The 20,485-nt window shown below is 40.5% G+C and overlaps 2 protein-coding genes across 3 annotated transcripts in view; one reads left to right on the top strand and one right to left on the bottom strand.

Annotated features, from left to right (window-relative positions):
• Nucleotides 1–8,191, bottom strand: part of spata2l (spermatogenesis associated 2-like) — a 43,245-nt gene extending 35,054 nt beyond the window's left edge. The window contains exon 1 of the mRNA XM_088417868.1: nucleotides 8,084–8,191. The gene's annotated coding sequence lies outside the window, so the exon portion shown is untranslated. The remainder of the gene's footprint in view (nucleotides 1–8,083) is intronic.
• An 11,916-nt stretch (nucleotides 8,192–20,107) lies between these two features.
• znf276 (zinc finger protein 276) overlaps nucleotides 20,108–20,485 on the top strand; it is a 71,580-nt gene continuing 71,202 nt past the window's right edge. For both annotated transcript variants that reach the window (XM_088416548.1, XM_088416546.1), the window contains exon 1: nucleotides 20,108–20,202. The gene's annotated coding sequence lies outside the window, so the exon portion shown is untranslated. The remainder of the gene's footprint in view (nucleotides 20,203–20,485) is intronic.

The following is a 20,485-nucleotide window of genomic DNA, read 5'->3' as shown; positions in this document are numbered from 1 at the left end:
AATCGCCTTCAAATTTGCTGTGGTCCATATTCACACATAGGGGCACAACTGGGCAAAATTTGGTGCAGATCTGCTGACATATATGATAGGGGCGTGGCTTCAAATTATGTGTTCAATTTTTCCTTCGCCAAGAGGGACAAAAACCTTAATAACTTTGATGTACTAGCTTAAAAAAATCTAAAACTTCATAGACACATGGAAACTTATGTCTTTAACACCTTTAAAAAAAGGTTTTTTAAATACCTACTAGCGCCGCCTAGTGGTTGATTAAAATGTCATTTTTTACACTTTCATGTATTGTGCTCAGTCTGTTTGAGTAAAACCAATGAAAATTGGTCAGAATATCAATAAGACATGGAATATTAAGGTTTTAAAATTTTACGACTTTTCGATAATGGGCAGAGTCTGCACGCCACTTCAAAGTCAGATGACTCCCCAAAACGAAAAAAGTGGCTGTAATTGGCCCCAAAATGTCCTTATGAGTGGAAAATAGCCTCTCACTCCCGGCCCGTTTGACCTAGAGCTCCAAAAATTTGTAGCCTTATGTAGGACCTCGAGCCCTACAAAAAAGTCAGCGCGAGCCATGTGCTCAGATGTACAGAAAGAGAGTTATGAATTTTTGAATGTGCACTTTTGGCCCGTTTTTGCTCATTTGCAGGTCCCGAACTGCTCCTTTTTTCTCCCAAACGCTTGACCCGATCGACTTCAAATTTGCTGTGATATTTTATCTGACTGTGAGGCACAAGTGTTCAAATTTTTGTGATGATCCGCCATCAAATATGTTGGGGGCGGGGCTTCATATTATGCCTTTGATGATTACTTTGCCACATGTGAAACAAACCTTTATAACTCAGCTTTACAAGCTTAGAAAAATCTGAAACTTCACAGACACATGAAGACTTAAGCCCTTAACACAAGTGTTTAAAAAAATATTCAATTGCTTATAAAGCCATCTAGTGGCAAACAAAAATGTCAGTCTGATGTCTGGCCAAATCGAACAAAGTTGCTGTGTTTGGTCCCAGATGGTCTTATCTTTTCTAAACTTCATATATTTGATGGGTTTCCAATGCGGAATACACCTATTAACGTATTTTTTGTTATAGTGCGAGCGCCACCTAGTGGCAGCCAAAAATATAGCATTTTTTAAACGTTTTTATGTGTTTAGCTGAGCCCTTTGAAGTAATATCGCTGAAATTAAGTCTGAAAAGCCTCTAGACAGCCTTGCTGACCTCCACCAAATTTTACGAAGTTTCAATAATGGGCGTGGCCTCTACGACCATTTTCATTCCGAAACTTTATCTGTCCAGTAAAAGTTGCTGTAATTTGACCCAGATGATCTGATCTTCTCACAATTTCACACATTGGATGAAAATATTCTCCTGAACATATCCACAAAAATATATTCCAGTTTAAAGCTAGCGCCACCTAGTGGCTGCAAAAAATGTCATTAGTCGAAAGATTACAGTCAATGCTGTTTGGTTTGACCTACAGCTATGAAACTTTGTAGGCAAATGAAGGACTGCAAGACCTACAAAAAAGTCAATAGAAGTGATGTGCTAGGATGTACAGAAAAATTGTTATGATTTTTTTTAATGTGCAGTTTTGTCCCATTCTTAGACATTAGCTGGTCTCAAACTAGTGCCTTTTTCTCTTGAACGATTCACCCCATTACCTTCAACTTTGGCATGAATCATTATCCAACTGAGGGGCACACATAGGCCAAATATCGTGAAGATCTCTTGACATAAAAGATGGGGGCGGAGCTTCAAATTAGGTTTAATACTTTCTTCTCCAAGAGTGACAAAAATCTTAATAACTCAGCTCTGACAGCTTCAAACCATCTGAAACTCTCCTGGGACTTTAAAAGTCATGCAATAATTCAGCTATGTGTTAAACTTTCAAATTATTTAGAGCGCCACCCAGTGGCGGACAAAAATCTCATTTTTTATACTTTTATGTACTGTGAAATGCCTGTTTGACTAAATGAACTAAAAAATGGTCAGAAAAGCTATGAAACATTGGAACATTAAGGTTCTCAACTTTTATGACTTTTCATTAAAGGGCGTGGCCTCTATACAAACTCAAAGTCTGATGTCTCGCCAAAACGGTAAAAGTTGCTGTAATTGGACCTAGATGATCTGATGTTTGCAAAACTTCATATATGGGATGGGAGTCCAATGTTAAACACACCTACAAGCCTATTTTTTATCATAGTACGAGCGCCACCTAGTGGCAGCAAAAAATATAGCAATTCCTTAATGTTTTTATGTACTCTGCTGAGCCCCTTGAAGTTATATCCCTTAAATGTTTTCTGAAAAGCCAGTGGCCATGCCTTATGCCCCCCACAAATCAGTACAATGTTTCGACAGTGGGTGTGGCCTATATGGCATTGAAAGTCACAAAATTGGAACAATAAAAGCTGCAGTAACTCCACACACACTGTCCCACTTTGTCTAAATTTTACATATTTGGTAATAGTCCTGCACTGAAGTGATCTACAACAAATTTTTCATCATTCATAGTCCTTGTTCATACCCCGACCTGTTCATAGCCCAACGTGCACAGGTCTGCGAGGGCCCTTTATAGCTGCTTGCAGCTCTAGTTATTAGGGCCCGAGCAGCTACCGCTGCGAGAGCCCTCTTGTTTTTCTCCAGATTATTATTCTTCTTCTTATTATTATTATTATTTACTGTGCAGCGCTTTTCCATTTTTGAGGGCCTAAACATGCACGAAAAGTCACCAAAATTTGCACATTTGTCGGGCCCGGTGAAAAATTGGATATTTTTGTGTTTCCCAAAAAAATGCAAAAAAAATGGCTCTGCAGCGCCACCTAAGGTCGAAAAAGTGCACTTGGTCCCGGCCCGTTTGACCTAGAGCTACGAAAATTTTTAGGCATATGTAGGAACTAGAGACCTACAAAAAAGTCAGCGTGAGCCATGTGCTCAGATGTACAGCAAAAGAGTTATGAATTTTTGAATGTGCATTTTTGGCCCATTTTTGCACGTTTGCAGGTCCCAAACTGCTCCTTGTTTCTCCTAAACGCTTTACTCAATCGCCATCAAATTTGCTGTGGTCCATATTCACACATAGGGGCACAACTGGGCAAAATTTGGTGCAGATCCGCTGACATATATGATAGGGGCGTGGCTTCAAATTATGTGTTCAATTTTTCCTTCGCCAAAAGGGACAAAAACCTAACTAGTAACTTTGTAGTAACTAGTAACCTAGTAACTTTGATGTACTAGCTTAAAAAAATCTCAAACTTCATAGACACATGGAAACTTATGCCTTTAACACCTTTGAAAAAAGTTTTTTTTAATACCTACTAGCGCCGCCTAGTGGTTGATTAAAATGTCATTTTTTACACTTTCATGTATTGTGCTCAGTCTGTTTGAGTAAAACAAATGAAAATTGGTCAGAATATCATTAAGATATGGAATATTAAGGTTTTAAAATTTTACAACTTTTCGATAATGGGCGTAGTCTGCACGCCACCTCAAAGTCAGATGACTCGCCAAAACGAAAAAAGTGGCTGTAATTAGCCCCAAAATGGCCTTATGAGTGGAAAATAGCCTCTCACTCCCGGCCCGTTTGACCTAGAGCTCCAAAAATTTGTAGCCTTATGTAGGACCTCGAGCCCTACAAAAAAGTCAGCGCGAGCCATATGCTCAGATGTACAGAAAGAGAGTTATGAATTTTTGAATGTGCACTTTTGGCCCGTTTTTGCTCATTTGCAGGTCCCGAACTGCTCCTTTTTTCTCACAAATGCTTGACCCGATCGACTTCAAATTTGCTGTGATGTTTTATCTGACTGTGAGGAACAATTGATCAAATTTTTGTGACGATCCGCCAACAAATATGTTGGGGGCGGGGCTTCATATTATGCCTTTGATGTTTACTTTGCCACATGTGAAACAAACCTTTATAACTCAGCTTTACAAGCTTGGAAAAATCTGAAACTTCACACACACATGAAGACTTAAGCCCTTAACACATGTGTTTCAAAAGATCTTCAATTACTTATAAGGCCATCTAGTGGCAAACAAAAATGTCAGTCTGATGTCTCGCCAAAACGAACAAAGTTGCTGTGTTTGGTCCCAGATGGTCTTATCTTGTCTAAACTTAATATATTTGATGGGTTTCCAATGCGGAATACACCTATCAACGTATTTTTTGTTATAGTGCGAGCGCCACCTAGTGGCAGCCAAAAATATAACAATTTTTAAACGTTTTTATGTGTTTAGCTGAGCCCTTTGAAGTAATATCGCTGAAATTAAGTCTGAAAAGCCTCTAGACAGCCTTGCTGACCTTTACCAAATTTTACGAAGTTTCGATAATGGGCGTGGCCTCTACGACCATTTTCATTCCGAAGCTTTATCTGTCCAGTAAAAGTTGCTGTAATTTGACCCAGATGATCTGATCTTCTCACAATTTCACACATTGGATGAAAATATTCTCCTGAACATATCGACAAAAATATATTCCAGTTTAAAGCTAGCGCCACCTAGTGACTGCAAAAAATGTCATTAGTTGAAAGATTACGGTCAATCCTGTTTGGTTTGACCTACAGCTATGAAACTTTGTAGGCAAATGAAGGACTGTATGACCTACAAAAAAGTCAATAGAAGTGATGTGCTAGGATGTACAGAAAAACTGTTATGAATTTTTTTAATGTGCAGTTTTGTCCCATTCTTAGACATTAGCTGGTCTCAAACTAGTGCCTTTTTCTCTTAAACAATTCACCCCATTATCTTCAACTTTGGCATGAATCATTATCCAACTGAGGGGCACACATAGGCCAAATATCGTGAAGATCTCTTGACATAAAAGATGGGGGCGGAGCTTCAAATTATGTTTAATATTTCCTTCGCCAAGAGTGACAAAAATCTTAACTCAGCTGTGACAGCTTCAAACCATCTGAAACTTTCCTGGGACTTTAAACGTCATGCAATAATACAGCTATGTGATAAACTTTCAAATCATTTACAGCGCCATCCAGTGGCGGACAAAAATCTCATTTTTTATACTTTTATGTACTGTGAAATGCCTGTTTGACTAAATGAACTCAAAAATGGTCAGAAAAGCTATGACACATTGGAACATTAAGGTTCTCAACTTTTATGACTTTTCAATAAAGGGCGTGGCCTCTATGCCAACTCAAAATCCGATGTCTCGTGAAAATGGTAAAAGTTGCTGTAATTGGACCTAGATGATCTGATATTTTTAAAACTTCGTATATGGGATGGGAGTCCAATGTGAAACACACCTACAAGCCTATTTTTTATCATAGTACGAGCGCCACCTAATGGCAACAAAATATATAGCAAATCCTTAATGTTTTTATGTACTCTGCTGAGCCCCTTGAAGTGATATCCCTTAAATGTTTTCTGAAAAGCCAGTGGCCATGCCTTATGCCCTCCACAAATCAGTACAATGTTTCGACAGTGGCTGTGGCCTATATGGCATTGAAAGTCACAAAATTGGAACAATAAAAGCTGCAGTAACTCCACCCACATTGTCCCACCTTGTTTAAATTTTACATATTTGGTAAGAGTCCTGCACTGAAGTCATCTACAACTACTTTTTCATCGTTCATAGTCCTTGTTCATACCCCGACCTGTTCATACCCCAACGTGCACAGGTCTGCGAGGGCCCTTTATAGCTGCTTGCAGTTCTAGTTATTATTATTATTATTCTCCGAACTAAATCGCATTTTTGAGGGCCTAAACATGCACGAAAAGTCACCACACTCGACGGGCCTGCTGTAAAATTTGGTATTTTGGAGTTTTCATACATAAAATCTAAAAAATTGATTTTTAGCGCCAAATAGAGTCGAACAATTCTCCTGGGTAACGGCCAGTTTCACCTAGAGCTATGAAATTTTTTAGGCATATTTAGGACCTAAAGACCTACAAAAAAGTTATGGAGCGCCATGTGCTAGGATGTACAGAACCAGAGATATGAATTATTTTACGTGCAAATGGACTACAAAACTAAATGGATGATTTACTTAAGCGTGTGCATGGTTGAATAAACTGAGCAAACGGATTTGTACACTTTTTTTTCATACCCTAGATTCTAGGGTATTTCAAATCACATCTCATTCCTACAGAGCCCCTCAGGTTCTAGGGCCTAGAACCCGAGGGGCTCTGTAGGAATGAGATGTGATTTGAAATTTTTAATTAAATGATCTCCACTTGGAGATGCTGGTTTATATAGTGAAAATCACCCCTGGATGACAGAGAGAACATTTTCCTCATTCTTTATTATAAAGATATTTCTCATTGTTTTAGTTCATTTAGATATTTTTCAAATGTATTGGTTTTGTATGTTATTATTTAGTATGGACCGTGTTTTCATTTATTCACATTTGATTTCTGTTCTGAATTATGAATATCTAGTAAGTGTGTTTGATTGACGCAGCTCGTCAATCGAACGCCATTGCGTGCAGCTCGTGGCAAGTCCGAAGACCCCTTTCAGCCACTGCGTGCAGCGCATTGGATAGCCAGTGTAATGGTGGCCATTGCTTGCAGGTCATTGGATAGCCTCTGTCGCATCAGGCTCTCTTGGCGCACGTCAATCAAATGCCCCAACAAGTAAATCAGAAAGTCAGGACAGAAATCAAATGTGAATAAATGAAAACATAGTCCATACTAAATAAGACAATTCAACGGCAACTGCTAGAAAAGAGGCATCCATACAATAATGGATGAAATAAAATCAATAATATACACCAACATATTATGAAAAAGAAAAACATGGAGGTGAAGCCACAGAGGGAACAAAGAAATGCCTCGAGAGAGGCATCAGTGAGGCAACAGCTGGCGTTACAAAGGTGAAGCAACAGAGGGAACAAGGAAATGCCTCCAAAGAGTGGCAACAGTTGGCAACAGAGAGAGTAGTGTTAGTGCATCACGTGCATCATGTGGCAATAGAGTGGCAACAGTGTGGCAACTGCTACAAGCATGCTGCTGCCACAAAATGAGCAAGCTCTTCCTGGAGGGGAGAGTGTGGATACCGGCAGCTGACTGTTTGAGCTGTTTAATTGCTATGCAAACTAGTTGTGAAAAAAAAAGCCACTTATGGAACTTATGTGAAACCGTGACATCATGAAACTACAAGGAAGAGACTATGCAGGTTTAAAGGGACAATGTGTAAGATTTAGTCCGTTTTTGTTCAAAATGAATCAATTAAATTATTGTAAATTTAAAAAACCTGCAAAAAATGTGTTTTTAACGACCCACAGTCTGTGTTAAATATAGTTGTTGGTCGAGTTATCATGAAATGATATTACATGGGTGGTGGCACTCCTGCGGAGGCTGCCATGTCTGTTATAGGTACGGAAATGGTAAATGCAGCACCTGCAGCAACTCCTGCTGTCCGTAATGAAAAACGGTCTAAATCTTACACATTGTCCCTTTAAGTACGGCTAGTCAAATGTACACAAGGCCTAATTTGGTCAATTAATTTGTGATGACCCATCCACTATTCAAGGAAATCATAATAAGTACTTAGTGTTTAAATCAAAAGTGTAACTTTTATCATAGCTTCAGAACATACAGTTGTTGTTTTTTTTGGAGGGGGGGGGGGTCGATTGCAACATTGCTTGCTGTTTGTAATCCAGATAGCGACTTACTTTTTCGCTTTGTAAATTGATCTATCATGTCGATCTAAAGAAGGGAAGAATTATTCCTCCTTACCAACAAGGAGGAATAATTCTTCTGAACCACTGATTCCTGAACCAACTCAGGAACGCTTCATAAACCGAAACCTAGTTCGCCTCTCCGCTCCGAAAGCAAACACTGGATATAATCCAGGAAATACAAATAGTTATGCGGGATATGTTGGCCAATGTATCTTTTTTTCGGTTTTAGGCCAAGTTAAGCAACAGTTTTCTTCAAGAAAGTGTGATAAGATTGAAGACAATAGATTCTTAAACCCAAAAAGATCATTATTAGAATGTCGATGATTAGAATGCCGTACATTATCAGCGGTATTATAAGTACGTACGAGCTACAAATTCGAAGCTGTGTTATGTAGCACATATAACAACAAATATGGCGTGGGGGGACTGCAAACTCACCTGTGCTTGTTTCTTCAATTCCGCTTGTAAATATATGTATAAGAGGACAGATTTTCGAGTCGCCACTTTAGTGTCTGAACTAACGTCAACACGTTATGTGGAGTCACGTGATACACGCCGACAAGCGTACACGCTTGCATATATATATATATATATATATATATATATATATATATATATATATATATATATATATATATATATATATATATATATATATATATATATATATATATTTATATTTATTGTTGGAATTTTATTTCTAAATCAACATGAACTCAAGTTAGTAATCTGACTCCAATTTGTGACCTTACCCAACTGCCACTCATCCAACAATTTGCGCGCTAGATCTGCAATAGAAAGGTATCAGGAAGCCGGCATTTTCACACACGAGTGGATTTATTCCTAACACGCAGATCTAATACAAGCAGCTGGGTCTCGGGTCCCTCTCAATACAGCCCTGTACGCCGCTGTTGCTACCAGCAGACGTACTCTCCATCCGAGTTGCCCAGCAATGAGTTATACTACACAATATGCAAATGGAACATCAACAAAGGCATCCTGGCATTATTTTTTTGGCTATGTGTATACTGCAGTTAACTTTAGCTTGCTTTCATTGGTCTTTCTTCCCTTGCAGAATCGCTTGCTTACTCCTCCTGGTTGTAGTTTTCCTCAAAGTTGTTTTTCACCAGGTGCCAAGGTCATCTCGTCCCCGCGACTAGCACACGCGACTACACTCCCGTGCACCCCATATTGTTTTGTTCACTTTACAGTCTCACACTCTCATACACAGAATGTAGCAACATTTAATGAACTACTTTAAGCTCAAACTCTTATACAGTATTCCTTTAATATATATATATATATATATATATATATATATATATATATATATATATATATATATATATATATATATATATATATATATATATATATATATATATATATATATATATATATATATATATATGCAAGTATGCGTGTGTGTTTGTGTGCATGTTATGTGTATGGTTTAGTCCCCAGAGCGAGCGCTCTCCAGCACACCCTTCAAGGACTCCAAAAAGGGTTGGTTCTCCAAACTGTTGTTTGGTGCATAATCAAAAACCACCCGGATCAGACACCCCCACCCGAAGGCAGAGGGAGGCTACCCTCTCATTCACTGGGGTAAACCCCAATGTACAAGTGCTGAGCTGGGGGGATCTAAGTATGCCCACACCTGCTATGCACCTCTCACAGTGGGAAACTCCAGAATGGAAGAGAATCTAACGCCTCTCAAGAGGACTGGTACCAGAGCCCAAGTTGTGTGTGGAGGCGAGTCCCGACCATATCTACTTCTCAGGCTCACACACCAGCACAGGCTCCTTCCCTGCCAGAGAGGTGACATGTCATGTCCCAAGAGCTAGCTTCCACAACCAGGGATCAGACCGCCTGCCACCCAGCTCCCACTGCACCGGAATCCTATGGTCCCTCCCACAGGTGGTGAGCCCATGGGAAGGGGAACCCATTTTACCACTTTGGGCTGAGCCCGGCCGAGCCCCATGGGTGCGGGCTAGGCCACCAGGCGCTCACCAGCGAGCCCCACCTCCAGGCCTGGTTCCAGAGGGGGCTCCAGTGACCTACTTCCAGGTGAGGAAAACTCAACTCCATTTATTTTATCTGTCATTAGAGGTCGATGGTCCGTACTTAGTCTGGTCCCTCACCTAAGACCTGTTTGCCATGGGTGACCTTGCCAGGGCCATCAAGCCCCAGACATTTTAGCTCCTAGGATAATTGGCAGGCGCAAACCCCTCCACCACGATAAGGTACCAGTCCACATAGGGGCATTTACAAGTATCTGTTTTGTAATTGAATCAATGACAGAACAATACTGCACATGCACTATTGCTGGAGTGTCTAAACTCTTTTGACCTGGACTGCCACTCTGCATGTTTTGTATGGTTTCCGTCCTTCAACATACCTGATTCTGATGATTAGCTCAGCAGAAGCATGATTAGGATCCTGATTATTTCAATCAGGTGCGTGTTCGTCTCTCTGTGTCCTTCAATTGGCTGGCAACCAGTTCAGGGCGTCCATAGTCAGCTGAGATAGGCACCAGCAGGCCCGCATGCCTATTGGAGATAAGCGGCCATTGAAAATGGATGGATGGAGACCAGTACACAGTACATTTTGTTCTACTTTCTGACACTATGAAACCTGCGTCTTATAGTTCAGTGCGCCTTTTCTTTTTCTTTTCTTTTTTTTTTTTTTTACTTGCCACCAAGGGGGTAATCTCCACCGAAAATATCTGTCAGGCTTCCAGTCAGGTGTGTTATGGCAAGACGAAGAAACACATGTTGCTGTTCTAGTCCACATCTTTATTGAATGCCAACAAGTACTGCACAACACTATCCAAGTCAGTCACAAGGATCAAAGATTTATTCCAACTTGCCTGCTGAGTAAAAGGTATTAGGGAGGTCATTGTGGTTGGATCGTTTGGGGTGTAGTGTATACAGAGTACAGGATGGTGTATCAATTAGAATCCAGGCAACACGTGTTAATTGAGAGACTTTACTCAGGAGTGGGAAGGTTCATGTACAAAGAATGGTTAGATGATAAAGAGTTGGATGAAATATCAAAATAACAATAATAAGCAAAGGCATAATATTTAAATTACACATACGAATAAATGGATAACATTAAAGCATTAACATGCAATAGAAAACACTATAAATGAAACATAACATACAGAAAGTGTCACTAACTTAAATAGATGGAACTTATACTGCAACAGCCAATAATGCACTTATACTTGTGCCCTCATCAAAGGCTTACCTCTATCGGCCAGCAACAAGCCTCAACTGTAACAAAAAGTCTCATACCGGGATTTTCTTCTAAACACAAATTACGGAGGTAAAATGGACACTAAAGGACACAAAAATGGACACACAAACACAACTTAGTTGTATTAATCCTTATTAAGTACTTAAAGCAGTTGGCACCATCATACCTATCAGAGCTTGTGCAACTTAGCATTACCACTAGAGCACTTAGGTCCTCTAATCCAGTGGTCCCCAACCCCCGGTCCTGGTACCGGGCCACGTGGGCTGCACCCAAAATAATGTTTTGAAGATGAATTAGTTTTATGCTATGTGCACACCGAACGTGAAAATTCGCATCTCTACGCTCATTCGCGGGGCTTTCTGTCGCTGTTGTACTTTTTGTCCACTTTTTTGTTGAGCGAGGAGAGGGGAGGGGAGTGGAGCGAACCTGCTGTGCACTTTACGGTAGATCCGGAAAAAAGAGCATTGCTGAGAACCAATATTTTCACCGACAGCACCTTTATTCTTTTCTTATTTTTTACTCTGCGTGTCCCTCGCTTTGTGGCAATACTCGTCCGCCAATAAATAAAAGTTTCAATGTCGCAATCAAGTGGCAGAGACCATGTTAAATATTGTGCTGACAATGCTGCGCTATCGTTAGCTTAGCACAGGAACTCTGGTTCAACAGCTGTTAAGTGAAGCAAACGCTGCGCATACCAGTTGTCTCTTCCGCCTTTCTACAAGCAAGGTGAGTGCTCTCGCTTGGCTCTGTTATGTATTGAAAGCTCAGCTCGCCGTGTTGGGATCGCTCCCGGTGACTGCAAAGCGGCCGCCATGATTCATTCCTGCCCCCCCGTGTCAGCTGTTGAATGTTCCTGAAGTTGACTGGCTGTCGCAACGTGAAAAAAGTTTTAAAATTTTAACTTCACGCAAAAGGCAAAATTTCGCTTGATCTGGCCGCTGTTGATATAACATACATAGTGAGTGTGGTTTTTAGAGCAGCCAGCCCCCCCCAAATCTAAGGCGATGACCGGTGATCAAAAGGTTGGGGACTACTGCTCTAATTAGGTGTTCTGGGAAGTTCCTCGGCCCAGGCTTGCTACACTTGGGAACCGAGCTTTTTTCATCTCCACCCGACCCAATGACAGCGGCAGGGCTTTATTTCCCACTGGAGCACTCGTGTGAAGACTGCATGCACAACACAAGCACTCCTCTTGCGCTGGGTTCACCCCACCCCCTTAACTGTTATCTCTAGCAGAGGAGCTAGGTGCGTAGACACAGAGGCAAGGCGGAGTTTATTTCTGAGCAATACATCTGTGTGAAACACGCATAAGGGGAAAAAAGAACGACAGAAAGAACCCCCACAACCGCGACTCGTTCATGTGTATGAGCCGTTCAAAGGAATCGGTTCGTTCCCGAACGTCACAACTCTAATTCTAACAATGAGCGTGTCTATATTCTGTTGGAAATATGTTTGTGCTACTTTTTGTCATGTTTCTGTTTGTTCTGTGGGTTCTCTGTATTTTTTGTGCCTAAGCAGAGTTCAATTGTGCCACGAGGGGGCGGGGTCACCAGCCTTGCGCACCTGTTCCCCATTACCCCTCAGGGTCTTTTTAAGGCTGGCCGCTACAGGAGAGCAACGCTGGGTTATTTCTTTGCCATACTCTCTGCGCCCAGTGAAATCTCCTGCCCCGCGTCCTTCTTTCTAGTGATCTTTTGGTTGGTACTTTGCTCTAGTTGTATTTTGCTCGCTTAATGTTTTCTGTTGTTACTTTGTTTCTAGTCGCTCTTCTGCAGCCTCCGCTCCCTTGCTGCCTTTCTTCTCAGTTGGACTGATTCCACCTAGACGTTCTTGTCTCTCCCTTATTTTGTACTTTGTGAGTTTTGTTTGTACTTTCCCGTTCCCTTTTTGGACACCCTTGTTTTAACCACGCCACATGTGCGCTTTCTGTTATAATAAACTCTTTGAACTCAACCCCTCGATTGTCGGTTGGGGTCTTTATCCTGTTCGCGCTCGGAGGTCACCCGTGACACTTTTAAATGTGCAAGTATGTTCTGTTGAAATTGTGTTTATGCTGCTCCTTATTTAATAAATATGCAGGCTGTGTAAGATGTCGCTGTAACCAGGCATTTCAGAAAAATAAGAAACGACAATTTTTAAAACATCTATGTACCATCTTTTTGTGTAACTATCTGATGTTACTATGTTGTTTCAATGGCTAAAAATTCAATGCGGCCCATACATGACAAAAACAGATTTTCTGTTAGTTTGTTGGTGTGTCTCATCTTGAAATTTACTAAGCGGTAGGTTTTAATGTATTAAATACCTATTCTTCAACAACAAAGGGTTTTCTGTAAAACTCAAAATAGACAGATTGCATAAAAATTCCAATGATAAAATGGCAAAAACTGTCTGAAATGCACAGCTATGTACAGTACATGAAGTGCAAAAATTTGTTTTGTTTCTCAACTCCTTTAAAGGTTTTTGAAAAATGGGTCTTTTTAAAAGTTGTATCACTTGATCAAGTCTCTAACAGTTCATACTCAAATATAAATAAAAGCATGTGTCATCCCTGCTCTTATCGTACCGGATCGGAATAGTGAACTAGTATTGGACAGTCATCAAGATTATATCGGGCATGAAACATTGTATTGAGAAACTCTTACAGCACCTTGTCATAGCTGCAAAGTGCTGTGGGTGTTATCTCCCCAAATTCCTGAAAATCTTCTATCACAGAATTTCTAGAAAAACAAAAATGAGTATAAACTTAAACTTGTTGATGCGGGGGGGGGGGGGGGGGGGGGGTCTTTACTGTCAATAGTTTTTGCATGAAAATAATTGACGTTCAAGCTGTTTTTGGTATAATATTTTGAAATTACAATTGTACACCACAATAACTGGAAAAGTGTCTCCCCTGGAGCCCTCAAATTTTCTACAATGTGAAGAGGTAGAAGTGATAGAGGTCTTTCATCTGCAAAATTGGGAGCTCATCCACTCCTACAAATTTTAAAAGTTAAAAAATTCCAACAAGCAGGATTTGGGGAGAATATTAAAACCCTGTCATACAAGGTTGTATTTGAGCTACATCCTACGATTGGAGTACAGTGATCCCCCTACTTCGCGGTTAATGGGGGCTGTCAACCCCCCGCAAAGTCTGAAACCCGCGAAGTAGGGTATCAGTTCCTCGATTTCTATGTACGCCCCAATATAGCCACAGAAACCATCAACAATCCTTTTTTTTTTTTTACCCATTTTATTTCCTTTCTCCTATTATTTAACATTACGTTATCCTTGTTAACATTATTAACATTATTGTATATTCATTAAATAACAAGTATTACTTGAGAAAGAAAGAGTGAAAGGTGAAAGAGTATGCAAGTCATCACGTTGAACTTCACATTTATTTTGGCTCATGTATGGTGTATCATGTAGTTTCTGTTGAATAATAAATCAACGGCAATCTTAAAGTCAGTAAACTAACATATAAACACTTAATCTATGAATTTACTGTAATTTTAGCCGACATTAGCGGGTTAGCAACAACTGCTAACTATAAAGTGCAACCTCTACACAAACGAACACACAAACAGAATAAACACTCATCGCTTACTAAACATAGGCAGTAGCGTGCGTTAACAACATAAATTATAATAAACTATAAATATGAGCTTACGTTGTCAATCACTACATCACCGTAACTAGCCGAATGACGCACAGAGAACGTAAATCAGGAAACGGAAATGCAACGCGACCCGACAATTTAAGCATGCATTTCAAATTATTTCAAAATAAGATAAAAAACGTCACGAACTTGAATGCTTGAAGAATTCTTAACATAGTTATTAACTAATATTACTTCGTTATTTGATTAATACAGTACTGTATAATGTACTTTTTTGCTTTTTTCAATTTTTGTACATTTTTGAACATTTTTAAATGATTTTTTATTTTGAAATATTTTTTATTTTCTTGGAAAAAAACGCGAAGTACTGAGACCGCGATATCTGAGACCGCGAAGTAGGAGGGATCACTGTATTGTACTAGCCACAGATAGAGTACACACTGTAGAATATTCGAAGCCTACAGGTGACACTTTTCCAGACTGCTGTATAAAATGGCATTTCAGTGTCTAAACTACATTTTGTTCAGTTTTTGTTTTTCCCCATCATGAGAAAACTTGAGACCTTATTATTTTAGCTTGTAGCAACAAAAGATTCTTCGTACTACTTTTTTTTTTTTTTTTTTTTTTTTTTTACAAATAATTCTGTGATAGGGTGAGAGGCATTTGATAAAATGACACAGAATGACTCTTGGTCACCTTGGACTAAGGTGTTTGTGTGTGTGTGTGTGTGTGTGCGCGCACGCGTGTCTGTCTGTGTTTACTGCAGGTTTCAAGGTTGCAGTGATCTCAAGAGACAATAATCGACTAGAAAGACTCAAATCATTCATTTCTCCCAACACAGAAGACAGACTCATTACAATAGTGGGGGATGTAGTGAGTCACACACGTGATTTTTCAGGTAAAACCAATAATAGGCATTATTTTGTATAACTTTTTACAAAAATATATTCTTTTGTCATGGATTCAATCATGTGAGGCATCACATCTTGTGGGACTATTTTCTTGACCCACCTTCAATATTTAGTGAATAAACTGCGGTATACTACCATCTAATCACTTTGTAATGACGTTTATGCTCAAAATGTCTCAAGAAAAACAAATTCTTGCTCCCTGACCTTTAACTTTGGCACATATATTTTAAGGATGACTAACAAAGAAACTTTTTAAAGTGTCTGGAGTTGTTTCTAAAGTTAATATACCTGGTAAGGAATTATGAAGTCTTTAAGCTGCTCTGAATTTGTCTGTCAGGCTCAGAAGACAAAGTGGAACAAGCAAAGCATGTCCTACTGAAAAAGGTAGGGAAGATTACAGATGTTGTTTCATCTCTGGGGTTCAGTTGATGGCAGGGTGGATGGACCTCCACATACCCAGACCCTCAATGATCAGCACTGGGTATGTACACACACTGGCAGTGGTTAAAGAAGTGTGTGTGTGTGTGTGTGTGCGTGTGTGTGCGTGTGTGTGTCAGGGTGTGTAACAATTTTAAAAATGTGTCACATGTGCCCCGAATAAAGTATCAACTCAAAATCTGTAAGAGAAATTAGAAAGTACAACCAACAGCGACACAATGAAACCAGTGTAGACGGATAGTAAAAGAATAACGCACTTACTACAAGTGGAGGAGACGGATCGGACGGGAGGACGCCATTAGGATCCACGGACACTAAACGTTAGGAGGAGGAGAGGGACAAAGCCAAAACACTCGGCTTGTAACCCTAAATAAAGTAACAAAGGACTCGGGGAATACTCGGACTGAGTCCATGAGTCCATTTACAGCTTCTCAGTTTTTTGTTGCAGATACAGTATATCAAATAATTATTATTTATATGGCTTTATTTTAAATTCTTCTGAACATACTTAACATGGAGTATAACATGGAGTGCTACAAAAATTAAATTATAAAGTACAGGACAAAGACCCATCTCAAAACAAGGTAAACAAAAAGTTCCAATCTCTGATTGTGTATATTTATAAGCCTTTAACTACTTACAGGAAAACAACATAAGTAAGCCTTGATTACCACACAACAATTATAAATTAAAATTTTTAAAACAAAAAGAAAAAAACAACATCTGTCACGTTCTGCCTGAGTTTCGTTCTGCTATGGGTTTAGTTGTAGAGATTTTGGGTTGTTTAGCCATTTAGTTTGAATAGTTTCTTCCCCGCGTCTGCCTCACCTCCCTGTCCATTAGTTTAATTTTGTCCACCTGTCGCCTGTGCGTTCCTCCCCTTGCGTGTCACCCCTTCAGCTTCCCCTGCCTCTTGTTCTCTTCCAGCTGTTTCACATTGTTTTGTAATTAGTCTTGTGTATTTAAGTTGTAGCCTTGTCACTGTTAGTCGTCGGATTGTAATGGTCACCCCTCGCCTTCGTTCCCTCGCTGTCTCGGCCGTAGTGGTCACCAGCCCCACGATCGCCCTTCCCCGTAAGTGTAGTTTGGTTAAGTTCTCGTTGCTTTGATACTTTGCCCAGTTTTTGTTTCTGCCGCCTTTTGTTGATTAAAACCTCATTTCGAGCACATCCCCTCCTGGGTTCCTTGCACTCTTGGTTCATCCTTCCGCACACCCGCATTCCATTCACCATGCCCCGACGTGACAACATCCAAGTAAAAGTTTTAGCTAGTCTTTAGTGAAGATTGGCATTAAGAAAAAACAAGTGCCTCAGCTTTGAGGGGTTGATCCTGTTTCTCCTCTCTGTTAATATCTGCCCTGTTTTGGTGTAGATTTTTCCCTGAGCGGACAGATGTTGCTACCAGGGGTGGATTAATGACCGGGCCAACCGGGCCATGCCCCAGGGGGTCAACGGCCCAAGGGGGGCCAGGCTAACTTGGCCCTGCAACTGCTTCTTTCCAAGTTGCTTCACCAGGGCCCCAACTTGGCCCCATAACCGCCCCTTTAAGATCACCAATGTCAGTCTGGCTATGGCAAACCTTCAAACCCTTCAAACTCAGATTATAGTCAGGCCAGAGACCTCTATGAAATGCCTCTGCCTGTTACTGGACAATGTTTTAACCTAGTGTATCTCTGTGTCACCCCCCCCCCCCCCCCCCCCCCCCCGGAACTTATTGCCATTTAGGGTCATTAGTCCACTTTATTTTTTTATAATTGGCGTGGGGCCATGGGGGTTTACCCAACTCATGACTAATTCAGTTTGAGCTTTTTGAATGAACACTCGCTTATCTTTTTCAGAAACCTTCCAGCCATTGTTGCCAAAAGAAATTCACCAGAAGACGCTATTGGCTCTCTGAAAAGTCATGACCGTCAGTTGTCTCCTTCTCTGCGCTCCTCAATGGGCTCCCATTCATCCCCTGTGGGACTGTGGAGCCCCCGTTGGATGTTTTTAACCATGTAACTTAGATATTTTGATAGATCGTTTAACCCATTCTTGGATGTGGATCCTACAGCCTTACTATGCATGTAGGTTTTCACCATTCACTCTGAAACATCATGTTTGATATCGGCCCTAACTAATCATGGCTCTGGCTTGTCAACCTGGGATATTCTAAGATACTAATATTATTATATTATATTCCAATTCGCAAATTTACATCAGAGTTTATCACCCTAATATTAGCTGACTTTTAATCACTGAAATTAGCAAAATCAGGTTGTTTCACTCCTTGTGAATTCGCTTTGTGTTACATGTCTTACACGTGTTACAATGTCTAACAACTGAACCTGACACTTTGATTGTCCAGTTTGCCACAGTGTTGCCAATTTAGTTGATTTTGAATACATGCGTGCGGTTTCTTTCTCCAGTAAGAGCAGGCTCTTTTTGTGGCAGCGGCATGCAGTGTGGCGACTGTGTGGCAGCTGCCACCGAGAGCCACGGGTAGCCACACTTGATGCCACCAGTAGCCACTCTTTCCGAGGCATTTCCATGTTGTCTGTGGCTGCTGCAACAGGTAGCCACATTTGTTGTCACTCTTTCTGAGGCATTTCCTTGTTCCCTCTGTGGCTTGGCTTCACCTCCACGTTATTATTTTTCGTGTTAGACTTGCAATGTATTGTTGTTGGTTTGTATAGTTGCTTTTATTTCACCCATTATTGTGTGGATTCCTCTTTCGTCGTCGCTGCCGTTGCATTTTCCTCTGTCTTTTTTTATAAATATGTTTCTCGGATTTTCATTTCATGTATGTTTTTTAGATGTACTGGTATTGTATCTTATTTAGTGTGGACTGTGTTTTCATTTATTCACATTTGTATTATGTTCTATCACGCAATGACCGGAAGAGGCGTCTCCAGAGTTACCACGAGCGATGCAAACGAGTAGTCACGAGCGATGCAAATGAGTAGTCACGGTCGATGCAAATGAGACGCCACGAGCTATCCATTGAGCTGCAAGCAATGGCCGACATTTCACCGGCTATCCAATGCGCGGCAGGTAATGGCTGACTGGGCGTCGCTATATTGTAATACGGGGACTCCCCGTCGGCCAGGTGTCCAGTGACCTGCAAGCAATGGCGGACGGGGCGTCTCCCGACGTGTCTTGAGCATGCAAATGAGTAGGCTGTTACCAGTATGTTACCAGCAGCCACAGACGAACATGGAAATGCCTCGGAAAGAGTGGCTACTGGTAGCATCAAGTGTGGCTTCCCGTGGCTCTCGGTGGCAGCTGCCACACAGTCGCCACACTGCATGCCGCTGCCACAAAAAGAGCCTGCTCTTACTGGCCTTTGAACTATCAATTAAGTTGAAATGAGTCCAAATTTCATTGCGTTTCCGATCAATTTTCTCACCTTTCCACTTTCCACCGTGTTTTTTTTCTCTGTAGCGCTCTCTCTTGTCTCCCTGTCTCTTCCTGTTCGTGTGCTGCTCACAGTGTGCTGCTGTGTGTGCCTCTCACCCCTACCGCTTCTCCTAACTGCAGCGTGTGTGACCCCCCCCCCCCCCCCCCTCCCCCTTCTATCACGGATCTTGACACATCACTAAAATCATCCAACCTCCAAGCACCTGGTTTCACAATTTGTCCATTTATTTCTTTTAACCTACATTGCTCAAGAGACATAGGTGTAGAAATCCCAGCGGATTTATGTAAGGACTTTAGCTAGGATAAAAAGTTGTTCAATAAACGGCAGGCTTCAGCTGATATAGTTTAACCACCTGCATTATTCTAAAACCAAATTAGACTTGGACTTTGCCCTTCAATCTCACCAATTTGTAAAAGGTATGAGGGTACATTAGGGCATATGTTTTTTTTTTTGTTTGTTTGTTTTTTTTGCCCTTCGCTTAAAATGTTTCGTTCTGAGGTTTTTCAATTATATAGTGTCATATACAAGAAAGCTATAACACCTGATTTCCTGACTGTGATACTTGACTGTTCAGTCTATACCCTGTCATGTTCAAGAATCAAGAGTTTTCTTGTCATTTGTATAGTATCATTATACTACACAATGAAACCTCATTGAAAATGGTTACTTTCCTCTCAGGTTAATGCCTTCTATCATTAAATGAATTAATAAATGAACGAATAAATAAATAGATATTACATAAATACATAATTGAGAACGATTTACCAATGCCCAAATCGCATTTAATGATCGTCCTAGCTGTAAATTGTCAATAGATGGCACTATGATAAACTTGGAGCACTATGTGACGAAGAAGAATTGAATTTCCGGAATGTACAAGCAGTAGCGTTAAGGTCGACGAATCGTTGTGAATCAAATCATATATTTCTTGAGATTGGATTTTCAAGGTAAGCTTTGCTTTACATTTTGCACAAGTCAGTGTTTTCCGAGACACCTTGTAGTCACCCTGGCACAATTAGGCTAACCAGCTTGCACTTATTAACACTGTTTAGTATACAAATGGACATGTCGACTTTTTTTTTTTTACGGAAACGCAACTTCACTTTATGGCGTCTATCTATCTATTTATATATGTATGTGTATATACACATATGCATCTATATGTATATGCACATATATACTCTTCTAATGGTGGCCCTTTGGGGAAGTACCCACTTCATCTAAACAGAA

This window comes from Hippichthys cyanospilos, chromosome 6 (genome assembly GCF_059441005.1).
Source record: "Hippichthys cyanospilos isolate Australia breed blue-spotted pipefish chromosome 6, RoL_Hcya_1.0, whole genome shotgun sequence".
NCBI classification, from domain to species: domain Eukaryota; kingdom Metazoa; phylum Chordata; class Actinopteri; order Syngnathiformes; family Syngnathidae; genus Hippichthys; species Hippichthys cyanospilos.
This window is presented reverse-complemented; position numbering and strand designations above follow the sequence as displayed.